This window comes from Chrysemys picta, chromosome 2 (assembly GCF_011386835.1).
Source record: "Chrysemys picta bellii isolate R12L10 chromosome 2, ASM1138683v2, whole genome shotgun sequence".
In the NCBI taxonomy this organism is placed as follows: Eukaryota; Metazoa; Chordata; order Testudines; family Emydidae; genus Chrysemys; species Chrysemys picta.
This window is the reverse complement of record NC_088792.1, coordinates 219690822-219709093: the sequence shown is the minus strand read 5'-3', so window position 1 is coordinate 219709093 and position 18272 is coordinate 219690822. Positions and strand designations below refer to the sequence as shown.

General features: G+C 43.1%; 1 protein-coding gene across 3 annotated transcripts in view; it reads left to right on the top strand.

The window, feature by feature from the left end:
* LOC135981714 (uncharacterized) overlaps positions 1-18272 on the top strand; it is a 305037-nt gene that overhangs the window by 17186 nt on the left and 269579 nt on the right. The gene's annotated exons all lie outside the window — the stretch shown is intronic.

Here is an 18272-nt window from a genome sequence, read left to right as displayed (position 1 = left end):
TGAGCAGCCCTGGCTCATCATTGGCCCAGCAATCTGCTTGTCCCAATCAACCCAGGCAGAAGCCTCCTTATTCTCCTCAGCAGGAGTTTCTATTCTGTTCGGTCCCCACCCCAATCCACCCCTCTTGACTTTTTTTTTCCCCCTCTGGTGTTCAGCCAAAAACCTTATTGCTGTAATTACAGCTGCTGTTTCTACTTGCTCTGAGTTGATATGGAAACATTCCCAGACAAGATGGCAGTAGAGAGGCTTGAGTGATTGCAAACAAGTAGTTGCTATTTTAGCATGCTATAGGGAATGCAGGATGTTGATAACGATGCTCCACGGCTGTTTTGAAGCTGGTGTGCAAAGCTTCATTAAGGTCAGACATGCCTGCACATACACACGTCCCCTACCCTTAGTTAGAAGCTGAAAGCTCCTGCCAATCAATAGTGAGTTCTATCAGGGTTGCAAAACTGGCAGCCATGTTGAGCACTGATCAGATCCAGCCCAGCCCTGCAGGGAGAAGATAGAACTTGCACGGGGAATCTGTGGGCTGGATCTCAGTACATTTTCCTGTAATTTTATATAAATCAGTGGGGTTGAGACTAGGAAAACACCATAAAGGAGGAATCAGGCTGGAGGCCAAATGTCTTCATGAGTTATTTCATCATTGAACCAAAGATGCCATCTGTGCCTAACAGCTACAGTAATTGTCAGCTTTTTCTTATTTAAAGTTGTGTATGTGCTCAATATTGTGGATGCTGAAACAATTGGTTATGTTGTACAACCAAATGGTTTATTTAATTATCAATACCGAGGGTGAACCTATGTGAAAGCAGATGATCTCTGATTGCCAGATGTCCAAAGCCCTATACTTATTATGAGGTTTATATATATATATATATTAGGGTTTAGGCCCTGTATTATATTCTTTTTCATTTTAAAGGAAAATATTAAATCTCTTGTTCGTGATGTTAGTTAGTCTAGGTAGGGTGCACTGCAACTGCTGTGCTGGAACAGTTTGTTTTTGGAGTGTTATTCAGTAAAAATAAACTGGAAACTGCTGTGTGTGTGTGTGTGTGTGTGTGTGTGTGTGTGTGTGTGTGTGTGTGTGTGTGTGTGTGTGTGTGTGTGTGTGTGTGTGTGTGTGTGTGTGAGTGAGTGAGTGAAACACACAGACAGACACCATCTCATGGTAAAGACTGGTACTGGATTCCTATAGGAAATCAAGCTGTAGTCTCTCTGAATGATATGAACTCATGGACTGTGCAAATAGTTTAGGTCAGATAGAAGAATTCTGTGCTACAGAATTGGTAAGTAAATTGACTTCCTCCCCTCAATGTAGGTTACACGACCATGCTGGGAAATGGTGTCAAAAGACTCTAGTAGTCCTTATTGTTGTACTCCATAGGGTAAGACTCCTAAAGACTCGGTTCCAGGAGCTTGCAAATTCCAAGTGGGAGGGGGTGAACTGTGAAGGGAGTATCAAATAGGGAACATGCAGAAACTCACCAGCTTTACAGAAAAAGAGCAGAAATTTCCATAAGCTCTCTGGTGGACCCTCTCCCCCCTCCACTGCACAATGAAGAGGAGAATCAATGATAGTGGAAAGGGGTTGTGAGCCAGGGAGTTATGTGGATGGAAAAGGCAGCTGTTCCAACATCCACCAGACTGCATGGCCACTCAGCTACTTCAGCCCAAGAGCTCTGTTCCACCTACCTAGAATTGGTCACAAGTAGACAGGAGTGGGGAGTCTGAACAGCTATTCTCTGTCATATTTCTCTAGTGCACTGTAAATCCCAAGTATGAAAAGTTTCATAAAAAACATGTTACTGCTGTGCAGGTAACACCACTCCTATGGTTTTCACACACATGGAAGGGATCCGGTCAGGTGACTAGTGGAAGCCCAGTCAGTGACATGAGAGGAGGCAAAGCACTGCTCCCCTAGACATCTAAAAGAGCTGGGGATGGACAGGGAGTATGGGGATGTGACTAGGCCAATTTCCATAGGAAATGATCCCATTCCCACAGATCTTAGCCTTCTATGAGAAAGATGGCTCTGTCAATGGTGGTTCTGCTCCACGCTTGTTTCGCAATGGGGTTGATGTGGCAGAGCAATTACCAAAGAAAAGCAGCACAAATGTAGGGAATCATTGGTCCCCTTTCTGTTCCTTTATTGGGAGGTTTGTGCCCTTTGTCCCTAGCTAGTCTGCAGTTTGAGGATTATCTTCCTAAAGTGTGCCAGGTCTGCTGATGTCCAAAAGACCATATTAATGTCTAAAAGACTGTTAACCATTGTTTGCCAACGTACTTCTTTATTATCTTTACATTTCCAAGTCCTTTGGTGCTGTGGAAGCTGCCTCTTTATTAGATAATCTGTCATCTTCAAAACATTCATTTCATAATCTCCCCAAAAAAGGTATTCATTTGTCTTAAAGTCTAGTCATAAGCAGATGAGAAACTGTAAGAAAGTGACATGGGTGTTCCATATTTATTCTCCACAAATGACTGATCCTAAATGTGCTCTCTTTAGAAGTCAAAAATATTTTTAACCACCTCCATTGCAAACTCATTCTGAACTCTGAAAGTCAAGCTGAGAAAAAACATTTTCTCTCATCTTCACTATTAACAAAAGGTGCTGGTAATTGTGCTGATCATGCAAGAAGCAGAATCTTTTGCTGTTTCATATAATGGCTTTGCAAAGTTGCTGGCTGCAGTATAAATTTATTAATAAATTAAGATGACTTGGGGAAAAAAAACGGGAAAAATACACACAGTGAGTAGATATGTGCTATCACAATGTGAAGTCTTAAAATACCTTTACAACTGTAATATTACTTTAATGGCTTTAGAGTTCTTCTCATCACCATTCATTTTTGGGTAGACAATTTTAAGCAGGGTTTATTCACACCTTTGTACATGTCCTCCAGATACTTCTGGTGGCAATCTCCAGCATTAATCACATGAGCCCCAGTCTTGCAGTCAGAGTTTTGCCGGAGTAAGCACTGCAGGATCTAAGACTTTAGAGCCATGTTTTTGGGTGCTTATCACCGGTTGGTACTCTCAAATACGAAGTCTACTGTTTGGAAAATTGTTCCATAAGCACTGATTCTAAAGTTCCCTCTATTGTGGAAACTGCACTCCCATCTACCTCTTTTATGTATTCTTTTAATGGATTTGCAAATGTAACATAAATCTCAACACTCATTTTCTGAGACCTGAAATTTCTTTCTATAATCCTCAGGGGTCAGTTCAAGGCAGTTTAAAATTTACAATCTCAATATATCCAGTTCAGCCCCCCACCCCACCCCCATTTTGCATTTACCTCCTTTTGAAGGTCTTCAGTAAACATCTCAACTGTGTCATTATATCAGGGAACAATTTATCTAGATTGTACATTAGATGTCACTTTATACCTCTACCAACCAAACTATTTGGATGCTGGCTATGCAATCTGTTTCCAGTTGATGCTGGTAATGTTTCTTGTGGTTCTGGTGATGCCCCCATGGTGCACCCACTATTTCTTTCCCTTGGCAAGTCGCTTTCCTTCTCCAGCTCTAGTCTCTTTCCCCACTCCTGACTCCAGTAATCCTCAGATCCCCCCACTACTCTGAATTCCCTCCTACTTTTTCTCCAATCACTGAGGACACTTCATTCATCCATATTATCCTCCACTGTGCTCCCCAAGTCACCAACTTCCTGCTCGTTTGCTCTTAGTATATTTTCCGGCAATATGAGGGCAATCCTCCATCAGTCTCCAAAGCTGACTATTTCCTGGAAACAGCTGTGCCTTTTTGAGGCTTTCCCATGCTCTGCTGTAGCTGATAACCCCATTCATTCCTCAGTGCCCACTGTGTTCCTACTGAACAATCCCACACTTTGCTCCCAGGAAGATGATGAAGATCCCTTCTGCCCTCTTTCTGCACTAGGCCTGACAATTCTCAGTCAATCAGGAGGCAGCTGAAGTGAATGTTGCTTAACACGGTGTTAAATGTGTGTCCAATGCCTGAAATCCTGCAAAAGCATTGTTTCTTGTTTTTAAGCATTGTGTATTTAGACAACTATATTTAAAGCTAAAAATAAGATCCTAGCTGGGATTCAAGAAGTAAAAAATTTCCAGAAATAGACTACTATATATAGGGCTTTTAGAAAGCATAATCTTCCATTTAGGATGGTTGTCCTATAGCACTCATGTAAACTCGTGAACTTATTCATACACATATTTAGCAGTCAAAATACCACAAAAGGGTTTACTCCTTAACAATAAAGCTTGCAAGCCTTTAACTACATATCAAGCCACACACCGAATATCTGAAACCGTGAATTGGGTGCATAAAGAAAATGGAAAGAAATACCAGGAGTGAGTAATTAACAGTGTGTTCGATGAACCTCATATAGTAAAGTTAAACTTCCCTGGTAGGAAGAACCATCAGGACTTTGTAGTCAAGACAAGATATACCATTTACTGTGTTCATTATGTTATTCTAAGATAGCCAAAGTAAGTATATATATTGGTAAGTGGTCTTAATTTTAGAGATTTCTATGGTTACTTCATTGATTATTCAGAATCTGTCATAAGTCAAGGTTTTAAAATCACATATGAAAGATCCATCATTAGACTTTGGATATGAAAAAAATTCATATGAGCCACTAAATATTTCATCAGCAGCTTCCCATTGAGGGTTAGGAGAAGTTTGCTCATAATTTTTAAGGGATGGTCCTTTTATTGTTGCTTCTTTCCACATCTGTATTTCAAAAGCCCATCATCCATTCAAGGTTTGCCATTCATGCATTTCTGTTTCCAACAAAAACATTACTTGAAGCCTTTATCATTTATATCAAGTTCCTGGGATTATAACCATTTCCACTCAGCTGTGGAGTGATTACTGTCAGGAATCTCAGTTGGACCAATTGCACGGTGCTAATGTAAATGAGTGATTTCTCTTATGAAAAATACTTCAGATTTCTTTTCAGATGCAGTTTCAAAACAATAATTAGAAATTTTTCTAATGCTAAATACTGAGCTTTTTTTATTGCGCTAAATATTTAAACCACCCCAATATGCTTAATTAGGTGCTGACTTCTGAGAGTTGTCCCCTTCTAATTAAACATGACCAGAAATAGTACAACGTTTAGCTAGCCGATTATTGTTTTTATCAGACACCATATTTAAAACCCTGAAATGTGCAAACTTTCCTCTCAAGCTACAAGACTGCAATGGAGGGATAGCTCAGTCGTTTGAGCATTGGCCTCTTAAATCCAGGGTTGTGAGTTCAATCCTTGAGGGGGCCATTTAGGGAACTGGGGTAAAAATCTCTCTGGGGATTAGTCCCCCTTTGAGCAGGGGGTTGGACTAGATGACCTCCTGACATCCCTTCTAACCCTGATATTCTATATGTGCTGCTAGCTTTAATCCATTGAGTTTTGCTATTTACAACTGCTGTATACAGTGTTAAAATGAACTATGCCAATATGTGTCCTCTCTTTAGTGATTCTAAAAGTATTACATTGTTCTGAGCTTGGCTCTGACTTGTTGATTCCAATACCCTTGCTACAATACAATTCCTTTATCTTGTTCCTCTCACATCCAGTCAGAAAGCTGATGCAAAGATAATTTTACCAGCCTGTTGCTTTGACCTTGTCACTGTCATGTTCTGGGGTGCAATCCAAACCAGCGAGTGGTTGTTACCACCTGCCCTGTAACCCTAAATAGCCTGAAATAGCTTGCTGCTGTGGCTCACAATCAGGACATTAGCAGCCAGCATACAAGCATGCAGGGCACACCCTGAGAGAGAGAGACAGACAGACAGACACACACTCTCTCTCTTTCACACACACACACACACACACAGTCAGCAGAGGCCCTGGGGGTTTTCATCTTCCTTTGTAGCATGGGGCATGGGTCACTTGGCTGGTTTCACATAGAATACACGATGGATTCTTCATAACTTGAAGTCTTTAAATCATGAATTGAGGACTTCAGTAACAGAGGTTATGGGTCTGTTACAGGGGGAGTTGGGTGAGGTTCTGTTATCTGCAATGTGCAGGAGCCAGAAGAGATGATCACAATGATCCCTTTTGGCCTTAAATTCTATGAAACTAGGAGCAATTTTGACTCCAGTAGCCAACTACAGCACAATGGCCCCACCCCGGCTTCCACCAGCCTGTGTTATACTTGCAGGGTGACTCCAACATACTCCCAGTCCCAAAAACTTTCCCAAGGCCATGTGGCCTGAAGTGTCCAGCCCCCTCCTAGCCCACTCAGAGAAATAATAAAGGTTTATTTACTTCTTTAAAGAGACAAAAGCACATTACCACTTAGTAACATCACTGGAATAAATAAACCTTTCCCCTCAAACACAGCTTTGAGTTTATTTATAGTAAAAATAAGACATGATGTCAAGTAAAAGAAATAAAAGTGGAGATGGTTACAAGCAAGTAAAAGTGAAAACACGCATATGTAATTAAAAAAATTAATCTAGCAAAGCAAGGCTTTGTTCAAGACGGCTTCTGTCACAAATCATTCATCTTTCCAACTATGGTTGGCTTTCCCTCAGTCAGACCTTACATATAAATACAGGGTGCTGGCTTCCCTTGTCTTCTTAGGTGAAATATCTTTGCCTAAGCAGGTTGCTTACCTATATATAAAATTCAGTTCCCAGAGACTTTGGCCTCATACCTCCTTGGTTTACCAGACCGGTTTACCAGCTCTCCCAGACATGTCAAGATTAAACACATTTAGTCATAATTCCAACATCTATTCATAGCTCTTAATACATACCCCATACATACATCACCCAAGAATATTAATGATCAGTGCGTTATTAATTTTCCAATGACATATTACATTTTAGATACAGATTATAACCATGAGATGGGGTACACTGAATTGGTCAGGCCAGCTGAAACCTGATACCAGTGAGCCACGTTCCCTCTGGCACTGGGATGCTCTTAGGGTCACAGATAACCCTCTCTTTGCATTCCGCTACTTGCTCCCTTTTCTCTATCCAATCAAGCAGAAGCTACTAGTCTTCTCTTTCAAGGCCCTTCATGGCCTATTGTCACCCTACCTAACATCTCATTCACTTTCAAGAGGTAGACGTCTCCCTCCAATTGGCCAATGATGCCACCCTGAATCACCCATTTGTTACATTTCCATGCCTTTTCCCATGTTCCCCTCTCACACTTGGGAGGAACCCCCCATAAACATCTGCAAAACACACACATTATTCGCCTTCAAAATTCTCTTTAAAACTCATTTTCCAGTATGCCTACAAAAAAAATATTGACAATGGCTAGGTTACTGGTGTGCTGAGACCACTGCCTGTTATGCTGACTAATATTGTCTCATTTCATTGTACTCCCTTGTCTGGCTATATCCCTATGTTGTCTCTTGTCCTATAGTTAGATTGTAAGCTCTTCGGGGCAGGGACTGTCTTTTTGTTCTGTGTTCATACAGCTTCTAACACAATGGGGTCCTGGTCCATGACTAGAGTACCTAGGTGCTATGGTAATACAAATAATAAACATTCAAGATTCTTAATTCTCAAGAAAAGGGGTGAAATGAATGCAGAGTACAAGCCCCTTAGCATCACTGTTCTCTATTTTTCAATCTTTTTACCAATGAGTACTATATCAACAATCAAATAGATAAAACAAACTGTGCAAAATGCTGCTGAGTGAAGTGCTCCTGGGGAAAATGTGTGTTTGCTGAGGAAAATAATGGGATTTTTTTGTCCACATCTTCTCTCCCACCCTTTCAGTTTTCATTGCATTTCAGTAGTAAATAGAAGCTTGAATAATGAATGCAAGAGAGCATCGGGGCTTCAGAAATATGTTTAATGTTCAAAGTCTCTTAGCCCTGGTCTACACTTGGGGGGGAGGGCAGTAATTGATCTAAGGTATGCAACTTCAGCTATGTGAATAACGTAGCTGAAGTTGACGTACTTAGATCTACTCACCGTGGTGTCTTCCCTGCGTTGAGTCGACTGCTGACGCTCCCCTGTTGACTCCACATATGCCTCTAAGCCTGGTGGAGTACAGGAGTCGATGGGAGAGCGCTCGGGGGTCGATTTATCGCATCTATTCTAGAAGCGATAAATCGACACCCGCTGGATCGATTATACTACCCGCCGGATCGGCGGGCAGTATAGACAGACCCTTAGTAAGCATTGGACCTCATAAAAGCTTTTTTCTAGTATATGTTTTTAGTCTAATATGTTGATGTTGTTGTTTCTGGATCTATCACTGTGCTAGCAAGTAGAGAAGAAACCTCTCTGTAGGGTTAGACTTGTTTCCAAAGTGAGAGAAAATATGGTATAAAGCTTTTCAAATCCTGAGTGAACTAAGTAAAGAATAGCAAGGGATTGGGGGGAGGGGAGAGATGAGGTCCACACTTCTGTTCTTGGTGTGAAAATGTAGTGAAAAACATTTCCCCAAGGTATTATATGATGATTAACATTTTATTGATTTAAACCCTTGTCATTTTTATCCTAGAGATTATTAAAAAAAATGTAAAAGTGCAATCCTCAATTTGAAAAGAGAAAATGTCATGTCAACAAGAGTATGGCTGTGAGAGATAGTATGCTGACACAGACAAGCTCAGAGTTTGTAAACCCACAGAATGTCTATAAGCATTTCATGAAGTCATAATGTTGTTATGATTACACTGATTGAGCATTACTCCTGAGGGAATTCTGCACCAAAAAAAGTAAAAATTCTGTACACAATATTTTAAAATTTTGCAAAATTCTGCATCTTTTATATGTCAATAAATACATGTAGAGGCTCCAACATAGCAGTGGGGAGCACAGGCCTATGGCTGCATGGAGGTGGGAGATCACCTTGCAGTCCCGTCCCCACCCCCAGGACATGGACTCAGCAGTGAGGCTGCACCTGACCCTGACACAGAGAAAGGGCCAGGCCCTCCACGCCAGGTGCATCAAGATAGCACACAAACAGGACAGAGTATTGTATGCATGCCGAGTCCTGGCCCCCAATCCAGGTGTGGGTCAGGCAGGCTCAGCCCAGCAGGATCCAAGTGTGGAGGGGTTTAGTGTGTGTAGGGGGAAAGGGTGTATGTGGGATCTGGATGCAAGGGGGCTCATTAGGGGGTTCAGGGTGCAGGAAGAATGGGACTCTACAGGGGGTCCAGGTGAAGTGGTTGTGGCTCAGCAGGAGGGGTGTGAGTGTGTGGGGGATAGGGTTAAGTGGGAGGGCTGGTGCTGGGGGGAGTGGGGAGTTAGAGTGTGGGAGGCTCAGCAAGGGGTGGTCTGGGTGCAGGAGTAGGAGTCTGAATGCAGGGGAGAGGGTCGTCCAAGTGCTGGGAGTGAGGTTTGGTTGGGTAGAGGTCTGTGTGCATCTGGTTGGGCTCAGTGGGATGAGAGTCCAGGTATGGAGGGTTCATCAGGGTGGTCAAGGTGCAGGAGTGGTGGGGCTCATTAGGGTAGGGATTTGAGTGCAGGGGGCTCAGCAGGGTGGGGATCTGGATGCAGTGAGTGGGGCTTGGCAGGGGTCTGGATGCAGGGGGTGGGGCTCAGCAGGGGGTTCTGGGTGTGAAGGGGCCAGATGACAAAGGGGCTAGACTTTGAGGCTGCAGCTGGCCACTGGAACAGGGAGTGAGACCAGAGCAGTGGGCACTGCTGGAGGGCAGTGTCCTGAAGAGGATGTCGCTGATCGAGGAGCAACATGGGTCCAGCCACCAACAGGGGAGGAGACAACAGATGGGACACCACCAGCAAAAGTGTCCTGCAGAGGACAGAGCTAAGTCCCAGACATGCCAGCGGGAGGCACTGTGGTGGTGAATCCCAATGCTATCACAGCTAGATAGAGTGTTACATTTGTGCATCACAAATTTAATACACCCCTTTGGAATTTCCAGATCATTCTGTGTTCCATTCTTGTGACTGATGGCCTTTTCTGTTTCGATGATTCTCACACAAACACACTGGAGATGTGGCAGTGGCTTGGACATTTGAGTGCTGATCTAGTGGTCAGAGGAGGGGTGGTCAGGCATAGTGGTTTAAGCCAGGGGTCAAAACAACCAGGTACAGTGCAATTAAGCCTGAAATCAGAAGCCAGGGATCAAACAACCAGGTACAGTGCAACAGCCAGTCATGAAGTCTCCCAGTTGCTAGGACAACTTCATTTGCCTCCTTCTGGCTTAAGTAGTATGGTCTGGCCAATTGGTAGGGCCAGTCATTGTCCCCCAATCAGTATCCATATGGACAGTACTTCTGGGTGGGGTCAGTTCTGTTACTCCCTCACTTCCAGTAGTTCTGGGTTAGCTGTCTAGTGGTGGCCAGGGTCTGAGGGCTGCCTCGGAAAACATGGGCCTTTGCGCTGGGCAAAGAAATAGCTTTCAGTCTTTCTCCTACCATAGATCAATCCCTACAGTACAGAGATAGCAGATTCAGGAAACTTAAACAGGTAGTAAAAACACACCAAAACATAGTTCATATTAGTACCAAGCACCAAAAATATAACATACATCATTGCCCAAAAATGAGAAACTTCTAACTTAGTTTCCTTATTGCCTCAGTATTGACGTCAGTGCCCTTCAAAGCCACACCGTCATCTTCTCTCACTTCTATTTTAAATATAGAAAGCTTGATCCTGGAGCACTATGCAAGCAAAAATGTCACTGATTAATTTTCACTGGTAATTTCCCCTGAATTAGGACTGACAGATTAGTTCCTAACAACTCTGAACAGATTTAAATGTAGGGTTCAATTATACGCTTGCTTACAGTAGCTCACCAGGGAAGGAGGGCAACCGAGCAGAGGAATCTGGCCACAAAGGAGCTGGACAGATTGGCTCAAGGTAGTGGGAGTGATGAGAGAAAGTAAATGGGTGCAGCATGGCACGCTACGCTGCTACTTTTTAAAGAAGCACCAAAAGGAACTTTCTAGAGCTTGCTGCAAACTGCAGCAGATGGCGGCACACAAGGGGGTCTAAGTCTGACCAGCAGGCCATGCCCACTGAGAGATACAATGCAGTAAATTGGGCGTTACTCAGACTTCCAACCTAGCTCAATTTGGATGCACTAGTGCTCTTGTCTAGTACAGGGCTGGGGAGGAGGAGACACAGTCTGTCTTCTTCCTCCACTAGCACAACTAGTGGGCAGATTTTCCTCACAAACTCATTGTGTTGAATTTCAGAACACTAATCACCATAGCAGCTAAATCACTATCCACATTGGGAAAAAAATAAACCTATAAAGAGCTAAAAACAAGTCTTTTTTTTTAGGAATAAACTCAAGTAGAACCAAAAACCAATAAAACTCAAACCAGTTCCAAGTAAGAGATGATACAAGACACTTAGTTGGTGTAACATGCTCTGGCTCTCAGTCTACTTGGGGCCTGGTGTAGATTGTAAAAGGGAGCAAGTTCCACAGGCTGGTGCCCTCATAGGATAAATCCCTGTCGCAGGTCCTGGGCTATTTTAACCACAGGAACACACAAGAGCCTCCTCACTGATTTTAACCGCCATGAGGGCAAGAGACACTCCCAGGCACAGTAACTGTGTCCTAAATCATTCAGAGTTTTAAAGACCCCCTCAGCCCCTTGAATTACCAGGAAATTAACAGAGAGCCAGTGCAAAGATCTGAGCACAAGTGTTATAAATTCACAGCAGCATGTCCCACTTAGGAGATGGGCAGTTGAATGCTGAAGCCTCCAGCTGGCTTCAAGGGATTTCCTACAGAGATGTGGATGACTATTGCAACATGCACATTACAAGGGAATGGTCACAGCCTCCTGGCTAGCTAGAGATTATGAACTCACAGTAGTCTACAGATCCAGGAGCTACAATGGGCCCCAAAAGACTTGGAAGTTGTGAAACACTTTGTCAAAATGTTTGCCACTATTCACCTCACCCATTGCATAATGTTGTGTAGGCTAATAAAGCAGGATTATCACATTTCCTTTTTTGGCTTTTGTTTCAAGGTCTAAGTGAAAAACCTCTTTGTACCTACCGGCAGTATAGCAGGTCTTATAACTACCCACAGTGTAGCACCAGCATATCACAAATCTTACTATGGCAGTTCATCTCTGCTAACAAGATATATGTATGTCTAGTTGTTCTTCAACTAGCAAGCAAGCAATTTCAGAGATGTGAATATGCAAAGATCCTGCTTTCTAAAAGCTGCATGTTCTATTCTGTTGTCTCTTGATTTATAACTTCTTTCAAGACAAAAAAAAAATGTATTTTTTCTATATAACAAGAGATGGAACATTTGTGATATAGATACCAGTAATGATGGTACCTATGCTCTTTATGTAACAAACACTAAGGTTACATTAGTGAATGTAAATGTGTAGGCATGTGTGGCCCTCCCTCGTCATCAATCTCCAAGGGAGGTCACGCCTCTTGGCTGTCATGCCCCAAGAATAAGCTTTAGACAAGGGGAAAGTTAGCAATTTCAAGGCTAAATCCCTCCAGTGGGGTCAAGCAGTGAGTGGTCCAGGAGCCTAAGCCCTCAGACAGGGCAGGGCACCAACAGTCTAAAGCCCAACCCTCAGGCAGGGTAGAGCCAAGTATAATCTGGGAACCCAGGCCCTCAGACAGGGCAAGGTACCGAGCACAGTCTAGGGCCCCAACCCTCAGGCAGGAACACCCAGTCAAAAAGGGACCCTCCCCAGCCCAGTGCAAATGAGCAAGCGAGTGAGGGTAGGGCAGAGGGAGCAACAGAGGGAGGGGATGGAGTGAGCAGAGTGGGGCCTTGGAGAAGGGGCAGGGCTAGAGTGTTCAGTTTTCTGAGATTAGAAATTTGGCAACCCCAGGGCAGAGCAGTGAATAATCTGGGGATCATGACCCTGAAGCAGGGCAGGGTACCACCAGTCTAGGGCTCCAGCCCTCAGGTAGGGGTGAGCACCCAACATAGCTAAGAGGCTCAGGCAAGGGGCAAGCAGCCAATGCAGTCTAGGAAGCTCAGGCGGATGGTAGACTCCCACAGGGCTCCTGGCTGAAGGTGGGGTAGCTGCCATCCCAGGGCGTGGGGAAACACAGGCCCACCCAACTCCACTGCATCCCAGCCCAGAGCCATAACAGTGGCAGAGTGGTCTGCCACTGGATCAGTGGGGATCCAGCCACAACACACTGAACCAGACTCAGGCAGCAAAATCCAGCCAGACTGTAGTCAGCTGTCCCTGGGCCACTTCCTCCCCTTCCCTCAGAATGTACCTGGATCTCTGGGGTGTCCTCCATCTCCCCTGGGTACACTGCAAGCAGTAATCCCAGCCACTCCTCAGCATCAGGTGTGTCTGGTAGCTCAGGCAGTTCTGATGAGTCCTCAGCAGGCTCAGGCCAAGAGCAGCAGGGTAGAAACATCTGAGTACCTCAGTAACTCCCCTCCAAGTGAGACACAGGGCCTGCCTTTTATACTTCCTGTTCCTGTCCCGCCCCTCTGCTTCTGGCATGGTGGGCATGGCTTTCCTGGTTCCGCCCACCAGGAGGCATCTGGCCCTCCCTTGCTGTCAATCTCCAAGGGAGGCCACACCTCTCTGCTACAGTGGACCCGAGTCCATCTAGACTAGCATCTGACTCTGGCAAATAACCAATACTTGATTCCGTACAGGAAATTAAGAAAAGAATGTCTTAGCTAATTGTACAATCTTGCAGATGGGAGAAAGATACCTTGATGACCATAGGCATGCACTTTATTCCCGGAAGCATGATGAGTTTTAATTGACCATATCATTAGCTTACTGTAGTGAGGGTACTTACATATGTTATTTATAGAGATACAATTATCATTAAAATCCAGACACTGGCTAGAAAACAAGAATTCCACTTCACAAAAGATAATTGAGGTTTTGAAATTGTTTTTGTTCTGTATCACAACAAAACCACAATCTTTTGAATTTTTTGTGGCAAAATGAGAGTGAGACATGCATCCTCAAATAGCCCGTTGCCCAATGGGTAGGGCAAAGTAGGTAAGGGCCCTGTGTCTCCTACATTCCAGATGAGTGCCCTAACTACCAAGGTAGAGTCAGTTTCCCTCTTTCTAGTCCAAAGAATATCTAATTATTTATACCAAGAGGAACACCTTTTAGCCCGGTGGTTAAGATACTTTCATGTGAGACACAGGGTCAGGTCCCTGCTCTGAATCAGGCAGAGTACGAATTTGAAGTGGGGACATCCATATCCCAGGCCAGTGCCTAACCTATTCTGGGGTGGTTTTTTTCTCCAGAAATCTCATCCTGGACCTGAGAAACATTCCCAATGAGAGTGTCATTGAAACCAATATATGTTATTACAAAAAGTTTCAGTTTCCACAAAAAAAGAGTTTTGTCCTAAAATTCCAGTTCTAGCCTGAATCTCTTCTTTCTTAGACTGCTGTAAATCAGGAGTAACTCCACTGAAGCAATGGACTCTTGGTGTTGTCAGCATGCTATACATGAGAGGAGAATCAGGCCCTAAATTTTTCAAATCGAGGTGCAGTTATAGCTATCAGTATTGTAGTCTGGACTGACCTATCCATGGCGAAAGGATGCTTTGCATATGGCTGTACCCCGTGCACTGTGCTAAAGCAGCCCTTAGACTTCTCAAACTTGTGCCAGACTCTAATGGGCACAGAGAGTTGAAAATGTACCTGACATAGAGGAAGCCTAGCCACGACCCCTTTCCTGTAGCCACAACACTTCCCTACACATGAGCAGCAGTGTGTTTCTGAAGTATCGGAGTCCCATTGGCTCTATGTCACTGCAGGATCACCCAAACGCTGGGATGGACTGGCCTGATGTTTCTGCCAAATCGGGTAGACTATATGCTATTTGCTACTGTCCTGGCTTAAAACAAAAAACAGGCCTTCCGTAAATAGGAAAATCAAATTTTGCAAAGAAGTTAACCAGGATCTATATCACTAATTTCTACTCCAAAATGGGAAACTGATTTATAAGCCCCTGATAATTTACAGAAGTTCAGCAGAGGCAACGCTGTTGTCATCTATGAGATAGGGTTTTCAAGGAGAGAAATTGTGAGCTGTCATTGCCCTGTTCAAGTGAGATGGAACAAATCACTGAGTCACTGGAATAAATCAAAATGGACCAGATGGAATTAAAGTAGGATCTATTATGAAATCAGGAATTGTCTCAGAAGGACTTAAACAATATCCGGAGGTTTCTCAGAAAGGACTGAGAGATTGCCTGATGGCACAGATCAGATCTAGGCAGCTAAACAATGCAAACTTTGCTGATCAGCAGCTACAAAGTTGACAGATAGATGTGGAAGCTCAGCTATAAAATGCTCCACCCAGATTGGCAAAACATTTTAAAGAGGTGACCAGCAACCTGACTATCATGGAGCAAAAAGCATTCCAACAAATGGACCAGAATCAGAAAGATCTGCCGAACTTGGCACTTGCTAGCACAGTAGAGCATGAGACAAAATTGGTTTTGTTTCACCCCCAAAAAAGATGATTTCCTTTCCCAAAAATATCATTAACCTCTGAAAAGCTCCAGAAAGATTTAAGTAATTAATTTCACATAAGGAATACGAACATGTCAATAATAAATTAATATATCATACAGAAAAATGAACAGGTCAATCATAAATTAAATTCTTGATGTTAGGGAGTAAGTCTGTTCTTAAATGACTCTGGGTAAAATTTTCAAAAGCAGCTAAGTGACTCAGGAGTCTTAGAGTAAAATTTTCAAAAATGACTTGATGCACTTAGAAGTTCACATCACTTAGGTGCTTTGGAAAAGGTTACCTTAGATTTAGATGTGTGTAGCTGAAAAAGATGGCTGATCGAGAGTATCACTCCTGCCACTGTTGGTCTAAAATCACCCCCTTCTAGCTTGCTAAAAATAAAGCCACTTCCAGTCAAGAAGTGATCCCTCTCTTGTTTGAAGTTGTGACTAGCCGGAAAAATCGATAAAAGTTTCTGAAAAGGGTGACAGCTCCTGACACAAGAGTAGAGGGGTGATGGCGACAGCAAGACTCTGTCATTACATTTATGACTCTTCTGCCTGCACTCACAGAGATGATCAAAGAGGTGAAGTATATCGAGTGGAGACTCATTCCTTCAGACAAGGAGTGGCTGGGGAGCACAAAGGATTAAGAACGATTGCCTACGGAATAAAACACAATGAAATCCCTCCAGACCAGAACAGAGGAAGTCAAGCAGCATATAGAGGATTATCATCATGAGGATAGAGGTATAACAAATCCAGGCACTTTCCTTTCTCCTCTGCAGGGAAAAAGAACTCATCCTGCAATAGGATGACCTTAGGCAGCTGGTCACACTGGAGCAAGAGCTGAGAGTAAATATTCATCCTAGTGTCAGCTCCCTGACAACTGTGAGGGTTAAAAGCACCCAGCATAATGAGAGCTGATCCATAATGAAGGCTCTCGGTGGAAATCACTGAGGGCTTGTCTTCACTACCGGGAAGATCTACGCTGCTGCAATCAATGCAGTGGGTGTCGATTTAACAGGTCTAGTGAAGGCCTGCTAAATCGACAGCAGAGCGCTCTCTGGTCGACTCTGGTACTCCAGCTCCCTGAGTAACGTAAGTTGACCACAGTGCAGTGAAGACACCAGGGTAAGTCAACCGAAGCTACGTCAACTCTAGCTACATTATTCACGGAGCTGGAGTAGTGTAACTTAAGTTGACTTACCACCGTAGTGAAGACAAGTGCTGAGTTTCCAACTGCTTGTGTAACACCATGCCTTACAAGTCGCAAAAGCAAATAAAGGGGAGAAATTGAGAAGAAGAGAGCTATAGAGACAGACACACTGGGTCTGATTTTGCTCCCACTAACCCATCTTTCAAGTAGCAAGAGAAGAGAGCGATATTGAGTGTCAAAAAGTGCCCAGTTGGGCACACTTCAAATAGATAATTGGACAGAGTAAAAGTATCACTCTAAATGTTAGGAAACTGAATAACCTAGTGTAAAGGAAAACATTCAATAATCTGAAAGTGCTATATTTTCTATTGCCTTCATACCAAAATTGCACATCACCACAGAAATCACAGGAAAAAACCCACCATTAAAAGTTGTTATACTTCTCTCATGCTGACTCAAGAATAGTATATATTCTTATTCACAGAACTATAACCTTCCAAACAACCAGGTTTCAGTCAGATCTTTTAGACAGAGTACCAGGAGAAAATCAGCATGGACAGCTCTTCCTACTAAACATATATTATATTGAATGTACCAATAAGTGATTGCTTCTGGAACAACAGGCCTGGTCTAATGCCAATCTTTCTACAGATTTCAATGAGTTCTGAATCCAGCTCTAAATCCTGAATAAACTTATCTTCAAATTCAACCCTGGAAAAGGACTGCTAAGAAATATATGCATATCTCCAAAAGAGAGATGGTGATTATGAACCATTACTTAGTTAAGTTTGTGTTTTAGCTTTTGGAGATGGTATTTAAAAACACACCGTAAAATTAGACAGTAGTCCTTAATATTACCAGTCTGCTTTAGGGAAACTGTGGCTACAAAGCACTGTTGGCTTAAGTTCTTTATTTTCTTAGAGCCCACAAACTTTTGTAAAGTCTATGACAAAGAAAGGTATTTTAATATTATAGCTATGTAATAAAACAGTTCTTCCTCATTGGGGGCTGAAATACATAGTGAATAAAAATCCTGCTTTTTTTAAAAATGAGAAGTGTAAATTCCTCACTGCCCAATTTTCAGAGTAACAGCCGTGTTAGTCTGTATCCGCAAAAAGAAGAACAGGAGTACTCGTGGCACCTTAGAGACTACAAATTTATTAGAGCATAAGCTTTCGTGGACTACAGCCCACTTCTTCGGATGCATATAGAATGGAACATATAATGAGGAGATATATATACACACATACAGAGAGCATAAACAGGTGGGAGTTGTCTTACCAACTCTGAGAGGCCAATTAATTAAGAGAAAAAAAACTTTTGAAGTGATAATCAAGCTAGCCGAGTACAGACAGTGTGATAAGAAGTGTGAGAGTACTTACAAGGGGAGATAGAGTCAATGTTTGTAATGGCTCATATCAATTCTAGCTCTGCAGTCTCTCTTTGGAGTCTGTTTTTGAAGTTTTTCTGTTGTAATATAGCCACCCGCAGGTCTGTCACTGAATGACCAGACAGGTTAAAGTGTTCTCCCACTGGTTTTTGAGTATTTTGATTCCTGATGTCAGATTTGTGTCCATTAATTCTTTTGCGTAGAGACTGTCCGGTTTGGCCAATGTACATGGCAGAGGGGCATTGCTGGCACATGTGAGAGCAATGCCCCTCTGCCATGTACATTGGCCAAACCGGACAGTCTCTACGCAAAAGAATTAATGGACACAAATCTG